The sequence below is a fragment of the Cinclus cinclus genome, chromosome 19, assembly GCF_963662255.1.
Source record: "Cinclus cinclus chromosome 19, bCinCin1.1, whole genome shotgun sequence".
NCBI lineage: Eukaryota > Metazoa > Chordata > Aves > Passeriformes > Cinclidae > Cinclus > Cinclus cinclus.
Window position 1 is genome coordinate 10,278,072 of NC_085064.1, and position 4,895 is coordinate 10,282,966.

Below are 4,895 nucleotides of genomic sequence, written 5' to 3' on the forward strand. Positions count from 1 at the left end.
TGTAGATGACTGATGGTACTGCTCCTCCACAAACCATATTTATGTTTTCAGCTGGCTCTGCAATTACTGAGCTCTGGAGCCATAATTTGATTGTCCTGTTGATATCTGAAGAGATGAACCAGCTCTGAATGTAAATACCTGGCAGCCATTCCAGCTTTGTCCATCAATGACCCTCACAAAGTCCGCAGGGTCCTGAAGGCTCCAAATCCCATTACTGGTGTTCCCCTTCTCTGATTGCTGTACATTAAAAGTATTCCAAGGGTACAACTCTGACCACTGCTGATTTCTCTGCTTCTCTTTGCCTCTTGTTTGATGTAGGAGCTGGGGGATATTTGTATTTCACTAAGGCTGGGGTGGATACTCCAAAAAACAGCATAACGAACACTGAAACAGGAAGATAAAGCAACAAGGTCTTTGCAGGAAGTGCAGACCCTCCCCAGGCTCCAGTGAGATTTGAACTCACGACCCCTGGTTTACTAGACCAGTGCTCTAACCCCTGAGCTATGGAGCCCCTGAAATCTGGGTGTTTTTGCCTCTGCAAACATTTCATATTCTAATTTTCTCATAATTCTGGTGTGAAATGACACTGGCACTGCTGGAATGTGCTGCTCCAAGGATTTTCAATTCTCTTTCCAAACTGCACCAAAACTCATCAGAGACACAAAACCACCACCACAAGGTAAACCCAGAGCTGGAATTTATTCTCCTTCAGCTCACCCCTGTCAGGACATCAAGATGGATGATTCTATTTTCCCCAGCCCAGCAGTTTGACAAGTTTACAAAGAAATGATCATATTTGGGCTCTTCATCGTTGCTGCATATTTATCAAAAAAGGAAAGGGACGGGGCCACAAAGATGCTCCAAAATCTGGAGCCCCTCTCATATGAGGAAATACTGAGAGAATTAGGATTATTCAGCCTGGAGAAGAGAATACTCCAAGGTGACTTTATTGTAGCCTTTCAGTACCTGAAGGGACTCCAAGAGAACAGGAAAGGGGCTTTTCATAAGGACGTGGAGGGACAGGACACAGGGAATGGCTTCCACTGCCAGAGGGCAGGGATGGATAAATGGGATATTGGGCAAGAATTGTTCCCTGGCAGGGTGGGCAGGCCCTGGCACAGGGTGCCCAGAGCAGCTGTGGCTGCCCCTGGATCCCTGGCAGTGCCCAAGGCCAGGTTGGACACTGGGGCTGGAGCAGCCTGGGACAGTGGGAGGTGTCCCTGCCCATGGCAGGGGTGGCACTGGGTAGTCTTTAAGGTCTCTTCCATCCCAAACCAATCTGGGATTCTCTTATAGCCCACTGATCCCCACTGGAAATCAGCACTGTATTTATTTCTCCCTCTCAGCTCTTTACGGATGTCACTGCTTCCTTAAGAGTCCTTGTTTTGTTCCTTCCCTGCTGCTTCATCCTCCCTTGGAGAGCCCTTCGGAGGCCACCTGAATCTGATGGACTGTGGGACTGAACATGCTTCAGGCTGAGCTTCCAGCCTGGGATGAAACTGTCACAAAAGTGGGGGGAATTTGGAGAAAGCAAGAATCACAGAGAACAGAATTTTGGATTTAGCATTTGGCCAATGAGAACCCTTGTGATGCCCAGGATTTCGTGTAGAGTTGTTCAATATGGGCAGTGCCTGAGTGATTGGGAGACTCCTCCTATAAATCTTCCCCCCCATGCTGCCCTGGGCTGGCCCTTGGGGGATTTCTGTGCACAGAAGGAGGAGCTCTGGCTCTGCACAGTCACTTGTGCACCTAGTCTCACTTTCCTCACACCCAACAGGCAACTCCTGCAGAGCTGGAATAGAAAAACCCTGCCTGGAACACCTCAAATTTGATGGAGACTGTCAGCAAGTCCCAGAGAGGATGCTGGCTGTGCATTAAACCTTCAGGCACAGAAACGTCCCATGGCAGGGGAAAATGTACAGCAGCAGTTGAAGGGGACTCTGAGTTTCAGGGTAGATGCACAAAAAGAAAATATAAGTAGAAATGGTTAAAGGGTGACTCAGAATAAGCCACATTGTGTCTATTATTCCTGGTCTTTTTTGTGGAAGAAAATTGCTCTCTTTGAAAGAAACCAGAAATTAAGACCATCCATCCTCCCAAGCCTAGAAAAACACAAACCCTCATTAGGTGGGCTGAAAGGCAATTCTCAGGCCTTTATCTGACAAGCTAAGAGCAGGATTCTGTCTATAGCTTTTAAGGAGGAATGATGAATTACCTGGCATGGGTTCAGTGCCTGAGCTTGGCATTGGATAAACTCACAAAGGAGCCTGAAGCCAATCAAACAACTTTGTACAAACCCTGCTGAAAGCAGCCCTTTGGGGGCACACAGGGAGGACGTGCACCAATAAAATAGAGCTGAAAATAATAATGAACATCCCAGGCAGGAACATGTGCTTGGAGCATGGTTTCCAAGAGCAGCTGGGCTCGGAGCCTGGGAACACATGGCTGAGCCATGAGAGACTGCCTGGCAGAAGGCAATAATGGAGCAGTTTGATACAGGCTCTGTTCAGACCTCGACTTGAAAAATAATGTGGTTTAAATGTGTACTGAATCTGGGAGCACTTTGATGAGAAATAGATGCTTTTGGTAATGAGAAGTGATGGAGTGGTGAATGTGAAAGGCTGGCTGGTGCTGCAAAGGTTGTGTCCTCGCTTTCCCGAGTGAAACTCTGCCGTGTATTCCAATGTCTGTGTTGCAGAATACTTGGATGTTTTAACTTGGGTGCAGACCCTTGCAGTGCTGAGAGCTGTCCTGGAACAGAGCTGGAACTGCTGCAGAGGCCTCTGGCACGGGTGAGCAGCAGGAGAGCTTGTGCCGAGCCCTGGCAGCTCTGTGCCTCATGGCACTGTCCCCACAGCCTGGAGGTGTCCCCAGATTTCAGTTTCTGTTTGATCTCTGCCCATCCCAGGAACCTCTCCTGTTTTTCTCTCCCTTCTCATGGTGACTGCTGAGGTGTGACCCAGGCACCTTGCCCTGTGCCCTGTCCTCCAGGACTGCACCTGCACCCTCAGGTGAAGAGCCTGGTGTCTGGAAAGGCTGTCTTCTTACCCCTAAAACTCCTTCAAATGACTTTCTTCCCTCTGCCAAGAAGGGAATCTTTCTCCTGCACATTTGCAGGGAGATCTGGCCTGGCTGGACAAGGGCTGTGAGTCCATCCAGCATTTGTGTGCTATTCCTCTGCCAGCTGCAGGTGGGACTTTGCCAGCTGCTCTGTGGGCACACAGGATCAGCAGGGCATCCCCCCAAACACCTGTCTCACCACACAGACCCTGAACCAGAGCACAGCTGTCCCCTGCAGTGCTGGGGGGCTCTTCTGAGCACCTCTGGTGGGAAAGCCACTGTGAAAAATGAGGAAAACTGGAAGGAATAATGATTACTAGATGAGATGGGAATGGTCATCTGTTTGCTAGGTCCTGGCAGGGCAGCCTCAGCTACCAACAGGCTGGACAAAGGAACTTTCTCCTGGTGGAGTCTGAAGGAACTGGAACATCTTGCCCTTCCATGCAGTGCCTTCTTGGCCAAGCCCTAATGCAAAGTTTGTCTGGGGTCATTATGAAATGACTGCTAATGAAGACATAATGAATTTTCTTGTTTAGTAGGAGATGGGCTAATGAGAAATCAGATTTTGATTTGTTTTCATGTTTGGATCTGTGTTTGTAGCCAGGTACTATGATTTGGTTTCTACTCTAAGAAACTGCTTGATTATCAGGAATGTGGGAAGCTGCCCCCCAAAATTTCTACATGAGACACTTCTCAAGTTCAAATCCAGCACTAGTACATTGTCTGTCAGCACAAAACTTCCCTAGGCTGGTGACACAGTTCTGCTTCTCTTCTGGAACAGACCTTTCTTCATCTTCTCCCCATGGGGAGGTGTAGGAGTCCTGCTGCTGTCAGGCAGGGTCCTGGTGGAACAGTCCTGGTGAATTTGGCTGCTTGGGTCCTGACACAGAGCCCACCTTGTCCAGGTTTAGTGACCAAATTAGGGTAAAGAAAAGTGGGAGATTGTGATGACTGTGAGGGCTGAAGAATTCAAAGTTCCTGAGATTGCACAATTAGGGAATAAAATGTGCATTTCTTGCTCTCTTTATCCCAGCAAACCCCATCTTACAGAGATGTTTATACACTACAGTTGGATATCCAGTTTCCATCACTAACTTTTGCCCTGGTCAAACCCATGTTCTGGATGCTTTCTGCTTGTGGAACGCAACATTTTTCTCTTGCCATATTGGTAAACTTTAGTTACCAGTAGTAAATTCACCTAGTTAGTTAAAATTTACCTGTTTAGATGCACCAAACTTAAATATTGTCTGCCCACTTAGGCACTACGTATCACGTCCAACCACTCTTCTAGATTTTATCTCCTATCAGATGCTTCCTTCTTGCTTTTTGGATCCAAAATCCTTGAAAACACTGTGGAGTTGTCCCAGTTTTACCTGTGAGATGAGAAGTCTGAAAAGCAGAGCTCAACAGTTCCAAAGCCTGTGGTTTTCATGGAAAATAAGTTTCCATTTTGTTCTTTGCTTTCACCCAGAGATGAGGGAAATTGCTACAAAGTGGAAATGTTTGTGTACAGCAAATTAGGCATTATGGGCATGATTCATGGATAATCTTTGCAATGTTCAAGAATATTTTCTGAACAAAAGTCATATAAAGGGAGTCCCTGGACAGTGACCTCCCGCTGCTCTGTAAAAGCAAAAGGCAGCAATGGGCAGCAATAAAGCAACAAACCAAAGCCCAGATGTTTGTTTTCCATGGATGGAAATATCCCTCCTGAAGGAACAGCGAGCTTTGCTGGCATTATTTACAGGGTATTTATCTCCAGCAAACGAAATTGTTACATCATGTAGGATTTCTGACCAGCCCAGAGTCCCTGGAGCCCAGCTCACATCTGAACT

The 4,895-nt window shown here is 47.3% G+C and overlaps 1 non-coding gene across 1 annotated transcript; it reads right to left on the reverse strand.

Moving 5' to 3' along the window:
- Positions 1–438: 438 nt before the first annotated feature.
- On the reverse strand, positions 439–511 carry TRNAT-AGU (transfer RNA threonine (anticodon AGU)). Its single transcript has one exon. It is a non-coding gene; the product is annotated as a tRNA-Thr (tRNA).
- Positions 512–4,895: the final 4,384 nt, after the last annotated feature.